This window comes from Peromyscus eremicus, chromosome 3 (assembly GCF_949786415.1).
Source record: "Peromyscus eremicus chromosome 3, PerEre_H2_v1, whole genome shotgun sequence".
In the NCBI taxonomy this organism is placed as follows: domain Eukaryota; kingdom Metazoa; phylum Chordata; class Mammalia; order Rodentia; family Cricetidae; genus Peromyscus; species Peromyscus eremicus.
The window spans coordinates 98,932,150-98,959,051 of record NC_081418.1 but is presented as its reverse complement, the minus strand read 5'-3'; the positions used below and the strand labels follow the sequence as shown (position 1 = coordinate 98,959,051).

Here is a 26,902-nt window from a genome sequence, read left to right as displayed (position 1 = left end):
GTATAGACCAGATCTTGAATTTGTGACAGTCTTGCTGCCTTAGCTTCCTGAGTGCTCGGTATGGGCATGAGCCACCATCCTGCTTTTTAGGTCTAGCTCTTTTAAATGGGGACCATCCTCCTGTCACAGTGTTTCACAGGTGTGACTGTGTGATGGAAGAATGTGTATGACAAGCCACAGCCTACTTCTGGGCTTTCCACCTTCACTTTGTTCACATTTATGGCTGGACAGTTCTTTTTGTGGGACGTTGTCCTGTGCATTGTAGGATGTTGGCATCCTGGCCTCTGTTCACTTACTGCCAGTAACATTTCTGGTCTCCACAGGTGTAGCAGTGAAAATGTCCACAGATATTGTCACAGGTTCCTCAGGGTTTAAAGTGCATCTCTTGAGAAGTATTGCATGCTGGATCCTGAAGTGGACTCTGGCATTCCCAGTTGAGAAGTACTGGCAGACAAGAGACCAGTGGCTGGCTGAGTGACCCTGGGTAGAGCTGAGCACTGTGTTTTCATACAGATTGGAGACGTGGGGACTATGGAGAAGGGGTGTTCTTTCCCTTGTAGTCTGTAGATTGCTCTGGTCACTTTGCTTTCTCTGCTTCTTCATTTCTTGTCTTCTCTCAGTGAAGCTTCAGGATAGGAGAACCAGGAGAGGGTATCTGGGAGTTGTTAATAAAAATGCTAGGAAATTACAATCACATTTCCTGGTGACGTCTTAACTCAAGTTTCCAATGTAAGCTCCATTAGACTCTCTGTGGTCTTTGTGATTTAAGACGTTGAATCAACTGTAGCCCCCTTGGCTCTAGAATAAAGTGATTTGGAAGTCATTCTCAGAGACTTCTTCGTGAAGCAGTCTCATTTCCCCTGATGTGGATCACTATGAGTTGTAGGAATGCTTCTGCCATACCTCGGGAGTGTGGTAAATTATCTTGGGTGAATCCAAGTGGTGGTTGTCTAGTGGGTGATCAGCTGACCTACCCTACTGGTTTTGACCGATTTTCAGCTATTTTGTGAAGATTGAGCTGTAGTGTAGGCGCTGAACTGGGCATCTACTTTGGCTTTCCTGATGGTTTGAAGTGAACATACTGGTTTTTTCCTTAAATCTCCAGGTCTCCAAGAATGAATGTAGTGATGCTGTGTTAATTCTGTGACTGAAAATCCTAACCACACTTGTAATGCTCTGTAAGATGTAGATATGCAAAGCCTTGCCATTTAATGTCCTATTATTGTTCCTTCAGAATCCAACTGAAATCTCTACCTATATAATTACAAGTGACATTCACCTTTCCATGTAGCCTGCATTATATATTTGCACATGTTTTATACTTTCTTATGTGTTTATTTTTCTAACAAAATTGCATATAAGGGAAGTAGGGGCAAGTATTTGAGCAAACATCACATTTTCATACTAAATGAAAATCCCTTTTGTATTTTTTTTGTTTGTTTGTTTTTTTAGACAGGTCTGCTTGTATAGTCTAGGCTGACCTCAAACTGACTTCTTGCCTCAGCCTCCTGAATACTGAGATTTCAGGTGTGTATCACCACATCCTGCTCTCTCATTTGATCTTCCTACTAAGCTTATTAGGATGGACTTAATGATTCCTGTTTTACAACTGTGAAAATGGAGCTTTTCAGAAGTTGAGATGTTTCTAGTTAATAGATGGTTAAGCCAACATAGCACCTATTAGGTAGGGGATTTCTAACTAGGGATTGTTCAAATCTACCAACAGGTCTCGATTACCCTCTACTGCAGTGTATTGAGACATCTAAGCTTGCTCTGCTGAGGAGCTGTGCACAGGCTAGTGGGGTGCTTATGCTGAGTGCTTACTCCTGCTCTGACTCTGTATTCCAGGAAGGATGGGTACTGCACAGTGACAGCCTGGACTGGGCATACAGATGCTGATTTTGCTCAGCCTTCTCATTTAGCCACCTTGAAATGTGTGCTCTCTCCTTTTCTCAAGCACCTTTGCTGCTCACCAGTGTCCTAGCTGTTGTCTCTAGTAGAGCTGTGTGATGACAGCAGCTTAAACTGGGCGTTTCAGGCCTCTTTAGAATCTTTGCAGCATGTACTAAAATGACTAGGAAGCTACTGCATCTCTTCCAGTGTGGAGACTGCAGACGTGGTGGTGTGCCCATGAAACAGAACACAGAACATCTCGTGTGTACTCACATCTTCTGTCTGTGGCTGTCCCACTTGGGGTAGTGGTATACAGAGTTCTTTTGACCTGCTTTCCTGGACTGATAGAGCTGGCATCTGTAGATTATTTCATAAGAACCAGTTGAACCATGTTTTATTTTAAGCATTTTGCTTGGCTCTCTTTTATGAAGATAAAATGGAAGTTATTTGAAACAAACTGGGAAACACTTACCTCTCTGCCCACGCCTTACAGTGCAGAGGTCTGCCTAGGGATTGCAGTATGCTTTCAGGATACCACTTCTCGGACCCCAAAGTCTAACTTCTTTCAGTGGAGTGTTGCACAGATTCTGGGTACAGCCTCCAAGTCCCCCTTTCTGCTGATGTTTCTAGGTCTTGACTCTTGTTTATTTGAGGTTGAGTCTCACTGTGAATTCCCGGATGGCCTGAAACTTGGTATCCCCTGCCTTTGTCTCCAAAGTGCTGGCATGATTATGTTACATCCAGCTAGGTGTTGACTCTCTATGCCAGTGTTGGACTTTTTCCGATTCCAGCCTTCTTATGCTGTCAGTTCCACTGTGCTGCTTGTCTGGATTCTTCTTGCTTTGTTTCCCAACTGTTACCTCTTTGTTGGTAGTAATGTGTTGTCTGGGTGAAGACTGGCCCAGTCTAATCAGACACATCTCAGCTACAACTCTGATCAAAGAATTCAGTGATGAAAACTCATTTTTCTTATCTGTACCCTGACATTTACCCCAGCCAACAAATGGCTTTGCAATGAGGCTGTGAAAACAGATTGAGCTTAGTGTATGTATATCTCTCAGGAGTGAGTCCATTTCCCTAAAAACCTTGTCTAGAGCACAGCAGAAGGCTTTTGGAATCCAGGGGCTGTCCTTTTGGTAGCAGTTCTTTCATTGGAGAATCCAGATGAGCTCTGAGATGTGGTTCTCCTATATAATGTACTGGGATGGTTACAATAATACTAGATCTTTATAGATTAGATGCTTGATAGGAATAAATAATGCAGAACTCAGATCAGCTTGTTTAATAGAATCATCATAAAAACCTACATGAGGAAAAACATGGTTGCGAGAGCAAGCATAAAATAAACATATGAACTGATGGGTAACAAAGCCATACAACACCCCCTGCCCAGGCTCGATGCCTGCTTTGACCATTCAGAGGGGAGGATTTCTGGATGGTTATGTTACCTGATGCCATTGATTGTTTCTTTACCTTGTAACTTAGCAAGTCATTACTTAAGAGCATGGCTAGTTGTCCTTTTTAATCTAAGGGATAGGAACCTGATGCCCATGACCAGAACGTCAAGTAGAGTGTGTATCGTGTATCAGCAAAAGTTCCTGTAACAGCTTTTTTGAGGTACTGGTGATGTCAGGTGCATATTAAATGGGTGTTACTTAGGAAAGAGGGGTTGGTGGGAGATGGCGCTGATGATTTGCTGGATATTTCTGTGGTGTACATGTCTGTGGTGTGACACTTTCTTATGTAATTTGAGGTCCCTGTAAAGTAGGTGATGGCTGCTCGTTTTATAACTGAATCCAAGTCATGTTACTACCAAGTATTTGTTGTAGAATTAGAACCCTTCTCTAACTCTAGAACCTTGCTCCTGAGGTGTGGGGTAGGCTTTAGGGCACAAAGGCTACTGATTAGGGCAGAAAGCCAGGGGCACATAGAAGGGAGATTTACAGGACAGCATCATTTCTCAATGTTTTCCCTCACTGCATGCTGAGAATCACCTGTGGAGATTTGAAGCGCCAAACCTGCCTAAGAATTCTGAATGGATTCCTCATTGACTGGCACAGCCCTTTTTGCTTTTTTTTTTTTTGGAGACAGGGTTTCTTTATATAGCCTTGGCTGTCCTGGAACTCACTATGTGGACCAGGTGGCCTTGAACTCAGAGATTGTTCTGCCTCTGCCTCCTGAGTACTGGGATTAAAGACGTTCTCCACCACTGCCAGGCAATGGCACAACTCTTTTTAAACTGCCAACGTGATGCTGATGTGCTGTTACGAATAAGAAAACTCCATGCATAAGGAATGACAGAGTGAATAGGAGCCTTGGAGTGGTTGGAGAGATAGGCTTTCCAAAGGTTTTGTGATAGAGAAGGAAATAGGTCCAGAGCTCAGGGGCCGCCAGCAGTTTCCTTTTGTCCTTATTCGGAACTGACTATTATTCTAGGTGATTCAGAAAATGCAAAGAAAAATCCTAGCTGCCTTTGAAGAGTAAAAGCTCTAGGATTTCATCCTTGGTTAAGGTTAAGGTCACAATTGAGGCCTACATTCCCCAGCTTCTTTTGTGTTGTTAAACCTTTTGAATATTATCAATGCCTGAAGCTCTTTGGGGTCATCTAATCTGTATAAGTACTTCCTGTTATCACCTTAGTGAATCTTCCAGTCTGAGGTTTCCTGCCTGCTTCTCTGCCTCAGTACCAGTCTGGTATTTGGCTGCCCACTCAATATTTGAGGTTCACAGGTCACACAGGTTTGCAGATGACTGCTTGGTTCTCCTCTCTGAGCCTTTCTCACCTGGAAAAGCCTGGAAAGCTGCACAATGATCCATTTATAGATACGGTGCTTGGACAGAGCCCACTGCACTGGTGTCTCAGGTCTCTGTGTGCTCTCACAGCTCTCCAGCCTGTCCCACCAGGGTTTGTTTCTGAGGCTGCCATGTATCTTCCCAGACCTCTAAGGCTGGTGGTGTGGGCAGAGCAAGAGTGCCCTACCTATCAGACAGAGCAGGCCGCAGGGAGGAACTGTGTTGTTACTAGCACTGTGCTAGGGTCTCTTTCATTGTAGTTTCCCTCACTGCTTCTAAATGATGTGCTAGAGTGTTCAAAAACAGACAATAACTGAAGCTCAAAGAAAGAAGTCAGTACCTTTTCCAGTGTTACTAGAAATCAAACCCCATCTTCTTCTAGAGGAAAGGTCATGACTTTTTTCCCTATTCTACAAGTCATATAAGATGTAAAGCATATGCTGGGTTCAAGCACACTTGTTGGGTACATGGCACTTAAATTCTTTTCTGGTCATTTTGGTGGCTTTCAGAACACAAGACTTGGCATTAGCCATAATGCAGGAGAGTTGTAGGACCTGGGCCAGGAATCAGTAGGTATCACAGTGTAAGAATTGGAGTGAGGGCAGGCACAGGCTCTTCCTAGGCTAGCCTATTGGAACTGAGTCTCATATAGCCATTGCCTCAAACCAGTGTCAGGACTTGGGAAGCCCAAGGGGACCAAAGCATAAATGTTAAGGGTGTTGGGGAGCAAGGAGTGACCTGGAGGTATAGACTTTTTCGTTGTGTGTGTTAGCATCAATTTCTTCTTTTGACAGTCTCTTATTTTAATCTTGAATTACAGCTTGAATGTTCACACACCTTTCCTAGCAGCACTAATAGGAGCCTCAGTTTTTGTATCTGTAAAACAGTAATCATGTTGATTGTAATGAGAAAATGAGATTTCCCATATCAGAAATAATCCTCAGGGTTCCTAAAAGCCAATTGAGCGTAAGATGTCAGTTTGACTTTGGGAGAAGGGAATGGTGATTTGTAGGGTGGATAGCTCCAGAATAAGAAGGAAGAGCAGAGTGAGGTGCCTGTATTGGGAGCTGGGTAGAAAGCTTTCAACTGTTTTAGAGCTAGATGAGGTCTCTGAGTACCTGTAGTGGGAGGTTGAGGAAAATCAAAGACTGACCCTGATTTGGTGCTGATGTGAGGTCTTGCTGAGAGAAGTCACTGCCTGTGTGCATGTGGGCACCTCTTATGCAAGCTTTCTCTCAGTGGTGGGATGCTGAGTGCCTTCTATGATACCTAAATGCCAGGTAGTAACCAAATAAGTCAAACCCGTGAGATAACATTAATCCTGAATCCTGCATTGGAACCTAGCTTATCAAAGTATTAGAATAAGTGCGGCAAGGTACTCACTTCAATCTCTGTGATAGTTGGGAAACCAAGATACAAAGAATAGTTACAGTACAAGTCTGGATTACTTTAAATGGATGGCAAAAGCAACCTTCTGACTCTTACTTCCTCTGCACTCCAACTTGATTCTTTCCTTTTATCAAAACATGGTATTACTGTGTTCCTGAGAGCAAATTATAATTAAAGTAACCACAGTATAAAGCTCATCAGCCCAGAGTCTTGGAATGAAGCACAGAGAAGCTGGTTAGAGACGAGGTATTATGTAATGACCTAATTATGAGGCCTGCCATCTGCTTAGGAGTCACGCCTGCCTGGTTAGGAGCCTCTAATTGTGGTGTTGTGTTTTCTTTAAGGAGGAGGCTAGATTGTTAATGGAGCTCGTTCTCTCTCTCTCTCTCTCTCTCTCTCTCTCTGTAAAATGACACTAAAAACATTAGTGCCTTTTTTGAAGTAGGTTGTTAGGTTGTGGGGTACCACAGATGAAACAGCTTTTGAGGGTGCCTGATTAGACATTTCTCATTAGTTTGGATATCAGTGGTGGAAAGTTAATGAAGCTGTGAAGATATTCTGGTGTAGAGCTGCGTGGTCAAGGGAAGATGAGACTCCACATCTGCCTTGAGAACCTGCTGAGATGGATTTTTTGTTGTTGTTTTCATTCAAGAGAAAGAGCAAAGCCAGGCATGGTGATAAATGTAAGGGTTCAGGAGGTCAAGGTAGAAGGAAAATCAGGAATGCAAGGCTAGCTTGGCAGTTCAGAGAGGGGGTGGGTATTGACTTTGAAAAGAGAGATTTTGAGAGAGAGAGAGAGAGAGAGAGAGAGATTTTGAGAGAGAGATTTTGAGAGAGAGATTTTGAGAGAGAGAGAGAGAGAGATCCACGTTTTTGTGTGCATGTGGGTAGGTGTTCATGTGGGTGGGTGCATGTGCATCTGGAGGCCAGAGGTCTGTGCTGGGTGTCTCTGTTAGAATTCCTAGCCACTCTACCAGCTACATGACCGCACATGTGCTGTCCAGTAGCCAGGCAAGATGCTTAGTCATCCCAGGGCCTTACGTCCTACATAACCCGTGTGCTGTGTGATCACATAATTTGCATGCAGCATGGTCACGCAATCTATGCGCATGCATGGTGTAGCTACATAAGCCCATATGTACATGGGTGTGGGGGGGACACCTATAAAAGTGGGTTCCACCTATTCTTCCACTCTCTTTCTGCATGGTCACCCCATAGGCCTATGTACACCCCTTCTATTCTTTTCCCTTAATAAACTCCTACAGTGGGTTTCATTGTGCCTCATGGCTTCTCTTGCATGGTAAACTGCACCACTTAATAAATAACAGTCTCCTTTAATCATTCTGCATGTTGTTGATCTTCTTTTTTTGTTTGTTTGGTTTTTGTTTGTTTGTTTTTTGAGACAGGGTTTCTCTGTGTAGTTTTGGTGCCTGTCCTGGATCTTGCTCTGTAGCCCAGTCTGGCCTTGAACTCACAGAGATCTGCCTGGCTCTGCCTCCTGAGTGCTGGGATTAAAGGCGTGCGCCACCACCGCCTGGCATGTTGTTGATCTTCTTATCATTACTTTAAGTTAGGCCAACTGGCTTGTAAGCCCGAGAGCTCTGCCCATTTCCACCTCCTCAGTGCAGGAATTACACAGCATTGCACCCAGATCTTTAAAAACATGGGTACTGGGATTTGGAGTCAGGTGCTCATGCTCGTGCATCAGTCGCTTTACTGATGGAGCCATCTCCTCAGCCCTCAGATTCTTTTATTTGAAACATAGGTGTAAGAAAAACTTGTATTTAAAACAAAAACACTGCAATCTTAAAAAAAAAAAAAAAAAAAAGAACTGAAACTGCCATGCTCAGAACCCCTGCTGAGCTCTTGGTGCGGTATAGGGCAAAGGATCCCACACAAACTATATCCTAGGACTTCAGGAAGGTGAAGGGGCACTATCTGAACCTCCTGTGTGGTTTCGTTCTTAGGTTGTAAGGGGGCTTTTGTTTTGTCAGCCACAGGGACACTGGCCACTCCTGTAGTGCTTGTTTGGTGGCCATGGGGTGACTTCGGAAAACTCCAGTTTCCCGAACACTCTGCAGAAAGACATATATTCGAACATTTCTTTACCTTTATAAAGGTTTTGAAAATGTGCTGATGCTGAGAAAATGAGTGATTGGTGGGAAGAGGAACATCCGCAGGAAGAGCTGGTCTTAAGTTTCCTGCCCCATAGCTCAGGCTCATAGCTGCTTGTAATTCTTCCTTCTGCTGACACCTCCACAGGTAACAGTGCCTGTGTCTATTCATCCCCTGTGCAGAGTTCAGGAGGTGGGGCTATGCATTTCACATCCCACTAGAGTCACCAAATTGTGGCAGGTGTCCCAAAAGTCAGGGTTTTCCCCTTTCTGCCAGCTCCACATTGTTATCATATAGATAAGAAAACTAGGTTTCCATAAAAGTCAGGTGACTTGCCCAGGGCTAACTTGCCTTTCATGAAAGTTGGCCCAGAACTAGGATTCCAGACTTCGGACTCATTGTTCTTTCTCTTGCCCCTCAGTATATCTCCCATGGAGATTTGTTTGAAAGGTTACCAGGTCATGCTGTTACACAGTCTTAACAGTGGATGTGTGCTCCACACACAGTTCCGGATAGATCGAAGTGATGCGGTACACTCCAGCATGTCTTCCAGCCCCAGCCACATTAGACATTAGACAGCAGCATTATTTTCTGTATGTTTGCAAAGACTTTGGGACATAGAAATTTATTTCTACATAACTGATCTGCCTCTTCTCTTTTCTTTGACTACCATTTTGGGGCCTTTGGAAGTAACTCTAGGGTAACCAATTCTTTTCACCTTCCCTGACTTTCAAACTAGATTAAGCAGACATCTGGCACAGAGTTCTCTGTTCTGTGGAATATTTGAATAGCCACTTAAATGTGGGTTGTGGTGTTTTTCCTCAGTGGCAAATATTTTCAGGAGACTAGAAATTTACAGTCATTAGCTCCCTCCTATGGGCAAAAGACACCACAGCCAGACCTCCTCACTGCCACCCCGCACTGCTGGGTGTATAACCAAGACATGCTCTGCTTCTGTGCTAAGTGTTCTCAGTATACTGAAGTTTTTACCTTTTATTCCCAGAAACATCAACTGTCTCTTGACCCCTGAGCATTTGTTCCCCTAACTGCTGATGATCTTGGTGTCTAGGAGATTTTAAAAACGTGCATCTCAGAGCCTTTCCTCAGGCCTGCTGAATTAGACCCTATATCAGCATCCAGCTGTTTATGAAGGAGTTCATAACACTGCAATGTGTACTTTGTGTATTGGGTAACTAGTAATTGGTTTGTGAGTTTATCTAGACGCTTTTGAGAGAACCAGAGGGTTTTGTTGCTGTTGCTGCTTAAAAAAAACAAAACAAAACAAAACAAAAAACAACAACTCTTGAGGACACTACATTCAATATGGTATTATAAGAAAGATTAATCTTTTTCCTGCAATAAGAATAGTGAAAATATTTTTTTAAATATGTTAAAAACATGATATGGCTCAAAATACATTGAAAATGCTCTAGCCCACCTGCCAAATACCAAGTGAGATCTACTAAATTGTTTTAATTGAGCTAAAACAAAACAAAACAAAACAAAAACCCTACATTATTCTGGACAGTGGTAGTGCACACCTTTAATCCCAGCAGTCAGGAGGCAGAGGTAGGAAGATCTCTGTGAGTTTGAGGCCAGCCTGGTCTACAGAGTGAGTTCCAGGATGGCCAGAAATATTACACAGAGAAACCCTGCCTCAAACTCCCTGCTACCCTGTGTGTTTTATTGTAAATGAGCTGAAAATTGACATTAAAATTTTTAGGTTAAACTTGACATGAATAACATTTGAGGTTAAAATATATTGTTTTTATTTGATTCTAAACTTAGCATCTTTTAAAAGCTTCAAGTTTTAAAATATGCACTTTCCCATCCTTGGGCCAGAAGTAACCATTTTTTTTCCCTATTGATTAAGTATAGGAAAAAACACTCAGGAAAGTGTAGTGTGTTAGTACCCTAGACATTCAGTAGAGTTTGCCTGCTTTAATCACTTTACTGATGTGAAGGCTGAAATAACTGAGCAGATCCACATGCCCTAACTCAGCTTTGGTGGCACATGCCTGACATCTCTGCATTCAGGAGGCTGAGTCAGGAGGATTTTTCTTGTTTGAGTTCCAGACCAATGTGGCCTGTATAAGCAGCCCTGTCTAAAACACAAACAAATGTATTAACCAAGACTCTTGATGGTCACAGGAAGGTTACTCTCTTTAATTAGACTTAAAAGTGGGTGGGAGTGGGGTAGGAAAGGAAAAAGGCAGTGTCTCTCAGGAAACTGGAAGTTGTGCTGACACTTGCTTGAGAAGGTCTGATGTTAGGAAAACAGAGCTGTCCCTGGTATATTGTATATCCCTGCAGTTTTCTATTTCTCCAGTAGCTTGCTCTTTCAGTCAGCATGGTGGCTGTGCAGCTCCTGTTCTTCCTTGCTGTCAGGCTCTGCTGCCAGCAAAGATTTAGGCCAGCCCATTTCATGTTTCAGGGAAAGAGAATGAGAGTAGCCCATCTGTGGGCACATGTCCCTAATGGCATTATTTAACTCACTTGTGACTGGATGGTTGTGCAGTTATATCTGTCTACTTTCTGTTCTGAGAGTGTACTAAGAAACTAGTGTTCTAGAAGGAAAAGGAGATGGCTCTGGAGCGCACTATGGTAGTGAGTACAGGCAGAATACGCCGACATGAAAATCGTGCTTCGGCGATTGCTCAGACATTAGGGAGTGGAATTGCTGAGGGTAGGGTGTGGGGTAGCTGGCAGTCACATTCACAGCCACAACAAGAAAGGAAGTGAAGCTGGGGAGATAGACAGGAGGGGATGATATTTAGGGCAGAGTTTGCGGTCTCTGTAAAAATTACAAGTGGAAATTCCAGCAGATCAATGAGAAATGTGCAGATCTTGCCTTTGGTTGTCAGTATTAGTAATGTCATGAAAGTTTGCTTAAGTGCTTTAAGGCTGGGGTCACCCAAGGAGCGTTGTGGAGTGAAATAAGATGACTCTTAACTGAGTCCTGAGGAGACAGTAACTCTTAGGGAATAGAAAAGATAGGGCCCTCCAGAGATGAAGTGGGCAGAGGTACTGGAGGAACGCAGAACACTCCAAAGTAGAGTGTTGGAAGCATGCCAGTGAAAACCCTTGCACGGCTACCATCGGAGAGGGCATCTGGAAGGTGTGCCCTGGACTGAGCCCCAGGGATTGTAAGAGGTTTCTGAATGCCTGAGGGAGGAGGTGTAATAAAGAAGAATGAATGGGGCACAAGAAACCAGGCAATTAAAAATGTTTGCTTGTGAAGAGAAGAAAGGAACAGAGGTTTTGAGTTGGATCAAGAGAGAAATAAATGAGATTTGTTTTTTCCTTTTTTAGGTCAGAGAGCCATGGATCCTGTGTAAATATTAGTGAGCAAGAGGAAGCGGGAGGGGAACAATTGAGAAGTACAAGAGAAGGGAACACTTCAGCCTGGAGTGAAGTTCCTAAAGGAGGCATGATGGGCTCTAGAGACAGAACAAGGGGTGCAGGGTTTCTAAGGTGAAGTGCAAGGTAGGGATGCTGCTTATAGTCAGGACTTTAAAAATTTGAACAGTTAGTAGTTTGGGGGATAGAGAGTGGGGAGGGAAATCCCTTTTTGGTATTGAGACTTTTAGAAATGACTTCATTGACCCTGGATGCAATTTTGAGTGTGTAAGCAGTAGCAATGGTGTACAGGTCGGGGAGCAGGGAGAAGGTGAGGACTTGGGAATGGGATCTCATTGCATTTGAACTCTGTTCTGAGCCAGGTTGCTGATGCACTTAGTGTTGGACTCTCGGGTTTCCTTAGCATTGCATCACTAATCGCGTGCGCAGTTTCATAGAAAATAGTTTTCATCCCTCCCCTTTACATACTCTTCCTAATGTGACTCCATTGGATGTGTGCATGGTCTGATTTTCATCTAATTCTACCCGTTTTAACTTTATCTGAAACTCTTGATTTATAGCAATTATTTACTTTTTGAAATCTGAGAAGCCAGGAGGCTGTGTTCCTTCTATAGCCCCAGGAAGAGAGGAGGAGGAGGAGGAGAAGGAGGAAGAGGAAGAGGAGGAGGAGGAATGCAATAGATTCTAAATCTTCTTCCCTAACTGCCACTCCATCAGCTCATTCCACACTGGAACTCTGAATCTCTCAGCATGCTTTTATGATGATAAAAGTGGCAGGGTTAGAGAAGTAGAAAACTGGAAAATAAGAGTTCCATCTTGACATCTCAGGCCTTCCTTGGACACAGTGTTAGCCCCCATCCGAGTGTGCTGCTTTTGCTTTGGGTCCCTCCTGTGGAAATAAACATGGGAAGGATAAGAAGAGGTCTTGCAGCCAGGCGGTGGTGGTGCACGCCTTTAATCCCACCTCTTGGGAGACAGAGGCGGGTGGATTTCTGTAAGTTTGTGGCCAGCCTGGTCTATAGAGTGAGTTCCAGGACAGCCGGCACCAAAACTACACAAGAGAAACCCTGTCTAGGAAAGAAAACAAAAAAAAAAAGGAAGAGGTCTTGCTAGCACTTTGGCTCCTTTCATCACAGTGTGGATTACCCTGCCTTCTGCTGTTACAGCCGACACAGAGGGCAGAAGAGGGACTGGAATCAGGATGCCTGTGACTCAGGATGAAGTCTCTTCTATAGTCTGCTCTGAAAAATGTAGTGGATGGTAGAACATGATACACCCACAGCCAGCACACTAGTAGTTATTTGACACTCCCCCTATTGTCACTCAGCTTTCCTTGTCCTTGAGGTGAGGGTAATCTAGAATGAATACATCACAGGGAATGTTAGCTACCGTTTCTCCCTCACTTGGGGCAGTAAATCACACCCAGGATTCTAGTTCTTTGCCTGTGCAGTGGCCTGCACAGTGGCCCAAACTAAGTCAGACAACAGAAAATTCAGTGAATTTCTTGCCCTGTTGTGTTTCATTTTGTGTGATAGATGTTGGATAGGAAAGTCAATTGACTGATAGGACTGTCAGCTGGGTGTGCTGAAGGGTACTTTGGAAGCATGTCTGGTGGATTGACTTTAGGAAATGAGCCTGTTGGGCACAGCCCAATAGCGTTGGGCAGCGTTGGGCACACACCAGGTTTTGGGCAGAAGACTGGGGTTCTTTGGCTCATTGCAAACCTGTGGTTGGCTCTCTGGCCAGAAGTTTAATAATACTTGCCTCCCAGGCTTGTCATGAGGATTCGATTAGATAATACACATGAAAGTGGCTGTTACAGAGCTGAATTTCAACAGTGCTATTTTTGAATGTCCTAAACAGATACGCTGAAAAGAGGCTGGAAGATATGCAAGTCCACTGGGGGACGGGCCATGTGGCCTTAGCACCACAGAGCAATCTTGTCAACGAGGCTAAGCTGAAACAAATCTTCTTTTAAAGACTTTATTTTTATGTGTGTGCGTGTTTTGTCTGTTAGTATGATGTGTGCTCCATGTCAGTGCTCAGTGCCCAGGGAGGCCAGAGGAGGGCATCAGATCTCCTGGAATTAGAATTACATATGGTTGTCGCTACCATGTCTGTGCTGGGAATCAAACCTGAGTCATCTGCAAGAGCAGCAAGTGCTCTTAACCACTGAAGCACTTCTCCAGTCCCTGGGACAGATTTATTGTTATTTTGTGGCGGGATGTTTTGAGACAGAGTATCACTATACAGACTTGCCTGGCCTAGAGCTTGGTATGTAGACTAGGCTGGCTTCAAATAATAGAGATGTGCCTGCCTCTGTCTCCTGAGTACTGGATTAAAGGCATGTGCTACCACACCAGCTGGAACATTCTTTTTCTTTTATCTTTTTTTTTCTTTCTCCCAGACAAGGTTTCTTTGTGTAGCCCTGTATGTTGTGGAACTAGATCTATAGACCATGCCAGCCTGGAACTCACAGAGATCTATGCCTGCCTCTGCCTCCTGAATGCTGGGATCTGGCATTAAGGTGTGTGCCACCACTGCTCAGTGTGTTTTTCATTTTTGATCCCTGAAAATCACCAAGAAAGGGAGATGGGCTAATGGAGTAGTGTGAGGAGAACCTTGTAGGAGCTGTGGCCCTGTCAAATTTGGGATTGAGAAAGAATCTCTACACCAGATTCCTCTCCTACCTGACTGTTCTCATTCTTTGTTCCTACTTAGTGCTACCAGCAGCAGGCAAGTATTGGTCCACTCACTGCCAGACCACGGTGGAACACATATTCCATGAAGTTAGTTAGGTGGAATGATAATAAGCATGGAAACAAATTAGTGCAAAAACTTCATGATAAACAAAATATGTGAACTTAAAATAAAGTCAGAGTCAGTAACAGTGCTGTTCCCAGCCATAATGGATGGAAACAGACCAGAGGAAAAATCCGTGCAAACCCCAGCTTTATCTAAATGTATTTAGATGACTAAATTTATTTTGATGACTGTTTGGGGGCGTTCCTTGAAATTTTTACCTGCCTTGGCTAAGTGCACCATCTACACTGGCCTAGTCCCAGCCTTGGTCTTACAAAGACAGGGGCGTTTCCTTGGAGTAACCTCACTCATTAGTAGGTTCTGGTGTGCCCCAGATCTTGTTTGGAGATAACAGCTCCCCTAAAGATGGAGGGCAGGTCTTGGGACCCCTCTCCTCCTGCTGGGTTGCCTCAACCAGCCTTGATGTGAGGGTTTGTATCTGGTCTTAAATCTTGCTATGCCTTGTTTGGTTGGTGTCCTTGAGAGGCCAGTACTTTTCTTGGGGGAGAATGGCATGGGGGAAGAGGAGAGGTGGGGAGGGACTGGGAGGAGTGGGGGGGGGGAGCTTTGGTTGGAATGTAGTGTATGAGAGAATAAAAAAAATGGAGGACAAGTTTTTGTTTAAAAACAAACCAATTAATTTTTTTATGATGACATAAACATGATATATGGTCATTGCTGAAAGTAGAGAAAAAGGTGCCAGTGAGATGGCTCACCAGGTAACAGTGCTTGCTTGCCTCACAAGTGATGACTTGAGGTCAATCCTTGGACCCATGTGGGAAGAAGAGAATCTCCTTTCAGAAGTTGCTCTCTGATTTCCATGTGTGCCTGGAGCATGTGCACACATGCACACACACACCTCTCTCTCTCTTTCTCTGTCTACACACACACACACACACACACACACACACACACACACACACACACACATACACAAAAACAAAAGATAAAAAACCAGAAAAGGATAAGGAAGAAGAAAATATCCACTATTTCATCATTTGTAGGTTTTTTTTTTTCCCCCCAAGACATGGTTTCTCTGTGTAGTTTTGGTGCTTGTCCTGCAACTCACTCTTTAGACCAGGCTGGCCTTGAACTCACAGAGATCCACCTGGCTCTGCCTCCCAAGTGCTGGGACTAAAGGCGTGCGCCACCAACGCCCGGCTTCTGCAGGTAAATTATTCTAAGAATTTTTTGTGTGTGTTTTGGTTAGAATTTTTATGTGTTTATTTTTTGCCTTTTGCAGCACACATTGTTACATAGCCATGTTTGTGATAAACAGAACATAGTTTTCTTCCTTTTGACTAATATATCAAGAACATGCCAACATTGTTTAGGATTTTACTTGTTTTAAAGTTAATTAAAAAATCTTTTATTCTTTGACAACATAAACTTTACTTTTTAACCAAATTATAGGACTATTTTTATGTTTATAGGTTTTTATATGTGTGTTTTGTACATATTCCACTGATATTTCAGATTATCTTTTTTTTTTTTGAGACAGGGGTCTCATGTAGTTTAGGTTGGCTTTGAACTCACTATATAGCCAAGAATGACCTTGAACTCCTGATCTTCCTGCTTCTACCCCCCATACGCTAGGATTACAGGCATTTACCACCACACCCTGTTTATGTGGTGTTGGGAGTTGAAACCAGGGCCTCATGCATGAGATTATCTTCTTAAGATAGCATTCTAGAAGTGGAATTTTGAGGACAGAGGGATTCTTAGGCTTCTCATACACATTGGCTGTTGCTTTCCAGGTACCTATCGGCTGCCTTTTCTAGTAGGCCAAGTTTGCCTGTTTTAGGACTGCTGGCTGGTGACAGAGTACAGCTTGTGGAGTCCTCAGCTCCCATTTCTCTTTCTCCTTCACCTTGAGCACCTTGACTGTGGTGCTGGACATTCTGGAAGAAGTCTGCTGGGATCTTCTGATCTTCTTCAGATTGGCTTCCTCGTTTGGCGTGAACTTTATTTATTAATCCCTGAGGTATCTTGGTTTCTCCTGGCCCCTGTCCTGGTTTTGGAGTGAGCGCTTTCCTAATTTAGTTTCACATACTTTACCCCAGGTTTTCTAGCTACTCTACACTGACCTCCAGGCTTCCTTCTTAACAGGTTTTTGGTTTTGTTTTGTTTTGTCTGCTTTTAGGCCCCGGGACTCTGGTTAGTGGAAGACCCACCCTCCTTTTAAGCCCCGTTCTTGGATTGGTGCTTGTTTGTTGTCAGTCATGATGACTTCATGCTCATCCGATTTCTAGGCTGCCTGAGCTCTGCTTCTGTGAAGTTTGCTGTCTCTTATTGTTTGGTTTGGAGCCCAAGGCAGGTGTGATCTGAGCTGTGCCTTTGAGGCTCCAGGAGTGTCCATCCTGGAGCTTTTGCTTCTGGAATCCCGCTGGGAGCCAGAATCACTTCTCAGGATGGTTTCTTTTCCTGCCTCAGCTCCTGCTTCCGCTGGAGTCACTTTCAAAGTTTCTGTTTTCCCTTGAGGAGTGTTCCAACCTTTTAGGGATTCTGTGGCACATAGTGAAAGGACCACATGGAGGCTGGTGCTCAGGGTGACTTCTCTGCTCTGTTCACAGAGGGCCAAAACTAGAGGAACCACTTGCTTCTCATACAGATTGAAGGAGCCATTCAACACTCAATAATCAAGAGAAAAATATTTATGTGTAGTATTTAAAAAATAAAACTATTACACAAAACCATGGTGAACAAAATCTCAGAACTTAATGATAATAACCACCAGTAACAGGTCTGTGCCAGCATATTAACGGCCCTGCCAAGCCCCAGGGAAGTGTCCCATTCTCTTCACCCTTACCCACCAGGAGAAACAGCTTACCAGGTGTGGCTGATGTGCTTCCAATCATTTCTGGAGACAACCCTTGCTTGAGAGGCTGTTTTTTTTTCTTTTTTTTTTCTTTCTTTCTTTCTTTCTTTCTTTCTTTCTTTCTTTCTTTCTTTCTTTATTTATTTATTTATTTATTTATTATATATACAGAAGAGGGTGCCAGATATCATTACAGATGGTTGTGAGCCATCATGTGGGTGCTGGGAATTGAACTCAGGACCTCTGGGAGAGCAGTCGGTGCTCTTAACCTCTGAGCCATCTCTCCAGCCCAAGGCTGGATTTTTATAACGTGATATGAAAGATTCTAACCTGTGCTTTTCTTCTGCCTGGAAGGCTAAATCCTATTTTCTATTAATTCTTTCTGATAACCCAGTTAAACAGCTAAACACTTCTCATATATGTGTCTAACTAAAACATAATAATTGCACACAGGCACACAAGTAGTAAAGGTGCTTGTGGCTAAGCCGGACCTTCACCTGAGTTTGATGCCTGGGACCCTTAGGGTAGAAAGAGAGAATCAAACCACAAGCTGTCTTCTGATCTCCCCACACTTTGTGGCATGTACCATGCTAAAGTAGGTAAAACTACACACACACACACACACACACACACACACACACACACACACAATGTAACAAAAATTTAAAAACTAATTACATGTAGCTATAAGGTGTAGTGATGCATTGGTACATGCATATAGTGTCTGGTAAGCAGATCAGAGTGACTGGCGTATTTATCACCTAAAACAGGAAGCATTGTTTGGTGTTGGAAGCATTATAATCATCTCTCCTATCATTTTGAACTGTAGGAATGTCTCCCACTTACGAACCCTGATCTGCATAACAACACGGACCATTGACAGTTCCTATCACTGCTTCCTTCCCAGGAGATTTGGGCCATTTTTCTTCTTTATGTCTGTATGTTACTATAAATTTATTCTATGTGAATCTACTTAAAAATTCTAACTCATCTAGTGCAATTTTTAATAAGTCTATTCTAGTACTCTGTTCTTGACTTTTTGTGAAAGGAGTTTGTAATTGCTAAGATTATTAAAACTGCCATATATTTTGCAAACACTGGTTCAAGGTATCTTAGGGATGCAAGGAACAAAAGTTTATTTTGAATTAGATTACAGGAAAAGTAATGTACTGGATAAATATGGGAGAGCCTTCTAGGACACAACAGCAGGAAGTCTGACTTGATTTTTGTGAATTTTGGGAAGTTACTAGGCGGCTCTTATGTCTGCTTCTTTCCCTTTGAAGCCTCTCTTTCAGAGTACATCTTCCAAGTGTCTATCCCCCACGCCCCCCCCCCCCTCTTTTTTTTTTTTTTACAGAAATCTCTTATTTGTAGAATATGCTTATTTGAGAGCACAGCAATGATTGACTGCAGCCACATTGATGGGGTTGTACAGTGCCATCTGATTATAGTTCCTGGATCATTATTTCACATTCTCAAGTGAGAGCATGGACCAGCTCTCCCTTCCTGGCTCAATTGGCTTTGGAATGGGGATCACCTGACAAAGTGTATCTGAACATGGTCTCAGCATAGGATAGAGTATGGTAAACTAGATCAATGTATTTCCTACAGTGGTTAAAATAAAGCATCCTTGCCTCCGAGAGAATCCAGTCCCAATCTGCAGAGAAGTGGGTCTGACCAGCGAAGGAGAGTCAAGGTGGGTGTGGGATGGACTGTATTCTGTTGGATGGCCTAGCTTGAGCCACCTTTGGATTTAGAGGTACAGTTTTACAAGGTGCAGAGAGGACAGGCTCTCCGACAGAGAGCATATGCAAAAAGATTCTGCCAGACACTCTTGGCCTTAATGTGAATGTGGATGTCATCTTGCAAATGGTAAAGAGCCAGAGGAGAATTTTAAGTGGAGAAACAACATTTGTTTTTAATCTATCAAATGTTTGTTAGTTATCTGTCATAGGATCCTTCTGGGCCCTAAGGATCCTAAGATAAATAAATTCTTGCCCCTACCCCTTTGGAGGCAGACTCACCATGTAGTCTTGTCTAGTCTGAAACTCACTGTGTAAACCAGATTGGCCTTGAACTCAAGGAGATGTGCCTGCCTCTGCCTCCAGAGTGCTGGGATTAATGGCATGCACCACCACCACCCTGGCCTCTTCTTCCCTTTTTATTTTCTTTGGTGGGATTTATTTTTCAGGTACTTCATTTGGAAGATAGTCTACAGTGCTGCTTTCAAAGTGTTCAAAGATCTTAAACCCATGTAAAATACCAAGTACTGTTTCTACAGAGTGGTTCCTTCTTTGCCCTGGCTTTAATTTATTCCAGATTATCACAACGCATTTTGATTAAAAACAAACAGAAGGATCAGCCAAATGTGGAGTCATGAGAAAACTAGAGTGGCAGGGGAAGGTCAGATTTTATAGAAGAGGTGTTAGTTTAAACGTTTACAAAGGGAAGATTGGATACTGGATATTCCAGCCGATGGGAATGCTATAGGTGAACCTACTGGGAGAAAGGCTGGAAACGGTTTTCATCTGAAGGATTAGTGGTGGGGAGGAGAAGGTGAGGGGACTAGAGAGTATTGGGACACAGGAGGACAGAGAAGGACTCAACTCATAAACACTCTTAAGTCAAGTGTGAGACCGTAGGCCTGTAATCTTGGCAGTCCTAATGCTTGGGAGGCTGAGACAGGAGGATTGAGAGTTGAGACTAGCCAGGGGTACCGAATGATACCCTGCCTCAAAAACAGTCTACAGCTGTACCACCCTGAATGCACCTGATCTTGGAAGCTAAGCAGGGTTGGGCTTGGTTAGTACTTGGATGAGAGACTGCCTGGGAATACCAGGTGCTGTAGGCTTAAAAAAACAGAAACAAAAACAAAAAACAAACAAATAGCCTGAGATACAGAATGATACAATGTCTCAAAAACAAGTAAATAAATATAAGAAAGAAAGAAAAAAGAATCACTGATTCTATTTATGTTTGGTACTAAAGTAGATAAACCTAGGAACAGATCTAGAAAATCAGATTAGTGGTTACTGCTGGGGAGAATGAGTGGTACTGTCTGGAGGGAGCCCAAGGACTTTCTGTATAGTGAGAGGGTCTTATATATTGATGGGGTTTGAGTTGTGTGTATGTATGCATTTCTCAGACCTCATTGAATAGTATCCTAAAGATTCACATAGTTCAGTGTAAATAAACCTTATTTATTTCCTACCCCCAAAAGAACCTGTGAACCTTGAACTTATTAATGAGGGTGTGGGCACAGCCAGCACTGCAGTCTTCAGTCCAAAGCTTTCTAGGCAGGCCATTGGTGCAAGTCCAAGTCTAAAGGCTGAGAAACCTAGCATTTGATGTTCAAGGCAGCAACACTAGAGAACATATATATGGGCACAGGAGAGTGAAAACCTGAGGAAAGGAGTATCCCCAGCTTATTGGACAGTGCCCTGTATTTGGTGTTGACCTTTCCTACCCAGTTCACTCTCCTGTACATCACTATTCTTCATAAACACATACCCAGAAATATACTTTACTAGTTCCATGTTCACCCCCAGTCCAGTCAAGTTGACACCCAAGGGCTGGGGGTTGTAGCTCAGTAGCAAAGTGTGTTCTTAGTATGCTGGAGGTGCTGGGTCCATTCCCAGCATCAAAAGAGAAAAAACAAAAAAATGATTGACACCCCAAATTACATTTAAAACATGTATGCTGAAACAGAGTGAAATGCCCGAGGTCTTCACTGACTTAGAAGTTAAAGGTAAGAGGAGTTGATGTTTGCATAGATAGATGGTAGAAGTTAAAGAGTGTAGCAGAATCATAACTGTGGACCATAAGTGGTGAGCATGTGGATGTCTGCAGTATGAGCTTTTCAACTTTTCTTTACAATTATTAAGATTTTATTATTTATTTATTTACTTGTTTACTTATTTATTTATTGTGTGTGTGTGTGTGCGTGGTGCACACAGGTGTAGATCCCCAAGGAAGTCAGAGGCATTGGATATCCTGGAGCTAGAGATACAGGCAGTTATGAGCTTCCTGATATGGGTTATGGGAACCACACTCTGGTCCTCTGCAAGAGCAGTATGCACTCTTAACAGCTGAGTCATTTTTTTCCAGCTCTAGATTTTTTTTTTTTTTAATGATAAGAAAAATAGGGCCCATGGTTCAGTGAGTAAAGGCACTTGCTGCCAAGTCTGATGACTTGAGTTTGAGTCCCAGGACCTACAAGATCGGAGAAAGAACCAACTTACTCAGGTTGTCCTCTGTCCACACAAATGCCATGCAGTGGTAAACAAATAAAATGTTTTTTTGTTTTTGTTTTTGTGTTTTTAAGATGAGAAAAATATAAAGATTTTACTGTTGCACTAAGGAATTTAGCCTGTTGCTTGGGGCTTCATTAATGCTTTTAAGAGATTACTAGATATATATCTTTGAAAAGAAACTTAGGATTCATTTTTTCTGGAGGAATAGATACGTCGGGAGCTAAGAGAGGAGTAAGGGATGGAGCTGAAGGGATTCTGAAGTTAGGGTATAGGATGGTCAAGACTTAGTGAACCCAGTTGAGTGATGGCATGAGTTCGGGTGAGAAGAAGACCTTGAGCTGGCATGCAGTACTGGGTGAAGGACTGTGACTTAGAGACTGCTGGATGAAGGTACTGGGTAGTATGTTCAGGTGATGTGAGGCTCAAATGAAAGTTTTAACATGGAGTTAAACTGGAATGAATAGCTAGAGACTAAGAATGTCAGTGCCTTCCAGGAGGACAGCTCATCTCCCGGAACTAGGAGTGCTGGGCAGAGCAGGATGACCTGCAAGAGGAGACCAGTTGTAATAAAACCAAAAGAACTCAAGGACTCTACATCACATACCTTTGATGCCATTGCATGTCCCATCACCTGGCCACTGGACCAAATCAACACACTGGAAGACACTCTTTCTGGAGCAGTAGCAAATGTAGCAAGCTAAGAAAGCTTTAAGTAAGTTATTAAGCTGGCATGTTCTAGAATGAACAGTTGCAGCAGAAAGAATGCCAGACAGATTTTATCTTTGCACAGCTCTGAGGAGAATGTGAACCAGTCATGTTCACAAGGTCATGGTGGAGCCAGAGCTTGGAGATTTGCCTTTTAGTGGTGGACATGGCTCCTTTAGCTGCCCATTTGGCACACCAGTTACTTCCTAGGAGATTGCCAATGGAGTGGTTCCTTTCTCCTCCAGCTGAGGATGCTGTGGGACTGACTGAGCATGGAGATGATGATTTATTTTCCTTAAGTGAAGTCGATTTTCATTTTTGTTTGTTTGTTTTTGCAGGAAGGGATCATTTATTGGCAGGATGACTGTGTGTTACTGTTTCTGTGAGCTGCACTGTCAGCACACTGCTTGAGCAAGGAGGATGCAGGTGGCCCTTGTCTCATGCTGTCCTTAGGTGCCAGGGTGGGCAGAGAAGTGTTTTCCCCTTTGGGAAACTGTCTCATCTTCCCACAAAGAAGGCATTCTACACAGGGTTTCTCCGTGTTGCCATGACTATCCTGTAACTCACTTTGTAGGCCAGGCTGGCCTCGAACTCAGTGATCTGCTGCTGCCTCTGCTTCCTGAGTGTTGGGATTAAAGATGTGTGCCACCACCTGGCAAGAAGTCATTCTTAAGTTTGGCCCTTCTACTGAATTCTAGATTCTGAGAGACTGGAAGCCTAGGATGAGGTAGATAACTTTGTTGGTATCTTTGTTTTGGTTTGGATGCCTTTATAGGGTTAAGAAGACAAGTTCCGTAACAAAGCACATGAGCACTTGCTATATGGCAGACACAGGGCTGGGTGACAGGGATGCCACAGTGAATCAATCATTATCTCTGCCCTTGGCAGTTTATAGTATACAGGGGAAGAAGGGATCGGACTGAGAATCATCCACTGAAGCATTTAATTACACTTTTGTCTCAAAAGAAAAATAAAGGATGCTGGACATACCAAGTGACTGGTGACAGGACAACCAGAGAAGGCTTAGCCAAGGAAGGAGCTTCCAGAAACTTAGAATGATAAGTAGGAGCTGGTCGTGCCCAGAGAGAAGCATATGCCAAGGGCACAGCACCAAGGAAGCAGGAAGGCTCTTGCTGGGATAGGGGTGTGTGAGTAAGGGTCGGAAGGCTGTAGTGTCTCCAGAAAGTGAGGGAGAGGACATCTGTTTGAACCTTGCAGGCCACAGGCAGTGGGCAGTGCTTGTTCTAGGAAGGCTGAGAAGCAAATGAGGAGTTTCAGATCGATGAATGGAATTAGCTGCTTCCAGATCACCTAGCTGCAGTAAGGAGACTAGAACATGGTTCTTCTGCCCATGGGAAGCAGCTGTGGATTTCAGTGAACAGAGAATACGACTCAACCAGTGTCTTCTCACCACTTCTTTTTACATTTTCCAGGTAGCAATTTCATGACAACAGTGCTGGGAAGGCGTGGCCAGTTACAGGAGGAAAGCCCCCTGTCCATTATACTTAGCTGCTGGCAAGCCAGGCCAGTGTGCTCTGGTTCCTCACACAGAGCTCTCTTGATTTCTTCAGTTCTTCCCCCTTTGTTCCAAACATGCAGGTACCTTTTGTAGAGGTGGGGTTTGGAGGGACATTCTTTCCAAATTCCAAAGAGAGCTCCCTGAGCTAGAGATGCTAGAGAGCTAGAGGGAGAGGCTGTTGCCAGTGATCCCATGTTTCTCCTGGGCTGTGACATGGTTGGGATTGGTGGATGTTTCTGAACCACTGACAGTATTGCCAGTTTCTGGTCCTGTGCCCACAGCCCTGCTGGGGAGAGGGAGTTGACTACCTCAAGTATCCCCATCTGGGTGTTCTTTCTGCCTGGGGAAAAGACTGCTTTGATCTGGTCCCCCAGACGGAACTGGCACATGATGACTTCAGTCTGAGATGAGAGCGACTGACGTTAGGAAAGTAAGCCCCAAATCTCCACTGCAGTCAGTTCCAACACAAGCGTCATGCCGACCTTTTCTCCTGTGCAAGCTTTGCTGTGCTCTTGCCATCTGTTCTAGAGCTTTAAAAATTGTCACTCCTTCTGAAACTTCTGGCAAAGTTGTCTTCAGTGTGAGTCAAGTGGGGATGGTGTTTGTTAGCATCTTGGTCATCCTTGTGGGGGCTCAAAAACACTGTGGACAGAACATTGAAGTGTGTTGCCTAGAGGACTCTGCCACTATGGGTGGTCAGGTGGAAGCTGGAATGAACAGCTTCCTTACCTCATACACTCTTAGAAAGATGGAAGCAGGGCCATGTATGTAGTGCAGTCCTAATCTGGAGCCTAACTTGATTAGGATTTAGGATGTTTTTTTTTTCACTTTTAAAATACTGTATCTAAAAATCAGGTATCACCTAAAAATACAGCTTCTTTTGGAAATCAGATGACTTGGCATCCCTTAGTCCTTATGGCTTCATGGAAACCATTTCAAGCTTGAGGAGTGGTTGCCTCAGAAGCAGGCAGCTACTTCCTCTTCTGCCACAGGTCCCACTCCTCAGGTGACCTACCTGACAGTGAGTGTGTCATCTGGCAAGATCTGGGATCTCTGTGGCCCCATTAGACATCTGGGCTTGTGCCTTGATTTTGGGAAGGTACTACAGATTTATACCTTCATGATGAATGATGTCTCCTATAGGTTCAAAAGGGCTTCAGGGGCAGCAGAACAAGGAGAGAACTCTGTTCTTCACTGCCTTCTGAGTGTGCTTGGTGCTCTGTTCTTCCATGTCTCAGACACTGCAAGGGAGATCTTAGCTGCCCTTGACAGGTAAAGGATGGCCTCAAGGAGATTAGAAGTGCCTGAGCCGGTGTGTGAACCTAATCTGTTAGATCTGAGGGAATGCCTCATGGTCACAGAGTGAGACAGGTGAGTGGAATGGCTTAGCTTCCTCCCTAGAGCTTACCTAGATACATTGAGACCCCTGGTAGGCAAGGGAAGAAGGGCAAGGTGCAGGAGTTTCCGGAGAGGTCCTTGTGTCTTAGTGAAATAATGTCACTGGGACTGTGGGATACTTAGGGCTAATTTCCCTCCTCTTTGTAAAACTTACTGCCCTCCCCTTTTTTTTTTTTTTTGCCTAGCATCTTTTCTAGAACTTGTAAAGAGGGAAAGGTTGAGCTGCTTTGCTTGAAGCTGAAAAGGAGGCTGTGTGCAAAGCCTAACCCTTCAAGTCAGATTTCCCCCACTCTGTACACTGTAGAACCGTCTATAATTGAGGGGTTGGAGAAACTCGGCATAAAAACCTGTGAACATGGTTTTCATGTCTGCAGATGAGGAAGTGGAGGCCAGAGAAACAGTCACAGGCCCAGGCTACCTTTTCATAAGCCCTTTTTTTAGGCAGTTCCACCCCAGCTACCTTTTCTGTCTGACCCATTCAAAGACTTCTATTTCATATTTATTTTCTCTTCCTTGGGTAAATCAAGCTGCATTCCACCAAGCACACTCACCGAGTTTGCTGTTATTTTAAAGGAAGGCATCTTTGCAGGGAGAGCAAAGAGCATAGAATGGGCTGGATGAGTCATTTCTTTCTCACTTTAGAATCCCTGTTCCTGTGACTTTAGTCTTCCTGATCTCAGACAGGTAGATGCCATTCCCAAAGCTGTAGATAGGACTTAGGTTGGGGAGTGAGGTTTCCCTTTACCTGCAGGGTGGTGCCAGATCCCAGATTTTTAGTGCCTAGAATTTTGGCCCAATTAAAAATAACAGCAAGGCCGGGCGGTGGTGGCGCACGCCTTTAATCCCAGCACTCGGGAGGCAGAGCCAGGTGGATCTCCGTGAGTTCGAGGCCAGCCTGGGCTACCAAGTGAGTTCCAGGAAAGGCGCAAAGCTACACAGAGAAACCCTGTCTCGAAAAACCAAAAAAAAAAAAAAAATAAATAAATAAATAAAAATAACAGCAAAACCTTTTTGGCAGTGACTCTTAAGAGCCCTGATTGAAAATCAGGATGGACTGCTTCTAGCTTCCTTGTCTCATCCTTCTCATGTCTGCCCAGTTGCACCCATCTCGGCTTGGATAACCAGCATGGAGGGTTTGTTCTTTGTCTGCTTACCTAACCTGCCCAGTGCTCACTTTTTCTTCCCGAGTGGAAGTCACTGATGCCCTGCCTCCTGCAGAGGGATACCCTGGCCTGCTGCCCTCCTCCATGATTCAGTGTTTGAGGAGGCAGTAGAGGTCCTGCTTGGCTCTTCCGCAGTACCATTTGTGGATGCTGAATATCATGATGAGGTCCCAGGGAGGTTTCATCTTTATCTTTGAGAAGTTTCTGTTGCAGATTGTGATCTTCTGTTGATATGAGGACTGTGAGATTTTGCACAAAGGTTATATAATCTTCCCAGTCAAGTGGAGGCTGTAATACATGCCCTGTGCACTTCACTGACCTTACAAATGTGGAAGTGGGGCTCTCAGCTCTGTCAAGGCTTATATCAGAGTGATACCTGTATTTCAAATTCTCATTCCCAGCAGAGAATTGACACTTCTGACATCTTTCCGTATTTGAGAAGTAAAGGTCCTAGTTGTATCATTAATATTTTTTGATTAATGCTGATTAATCCTTGAGTCTATGCTGATTAAAGCCTTGTTCAGGAAAGCATTGGGAAAGCAGCTCATCCTAGGACTTTCAGTGATGCAGGATACATTAGGACATGCAAATTAAAATCACAGTCAGATGAGGACACATGAAAATGAATGGCTACAGTGAAAAGACCTGTAACCATATGCTGGTAAGGACATGGAATTAGAACTTCCATATGGCT

General features: G+C 43.7%; 1 protein-coding gene and 1 pseudogene across 1 annotated transcript in view; both read left to right on the top strand.

Annotated features, from left to right (window-relative positions):
• Positions 1-26,902, top strand: part of Aak1 (AP2 associated kinase 1) — a 161,277-nt gene that overhangs the window by 44,751 nt on the left and 89,624 nt on the right.
• LOC131907511 (5S ribosomal RNA) lies at positions 19,913-20,021 on the top strand (annotated as a pseudogene).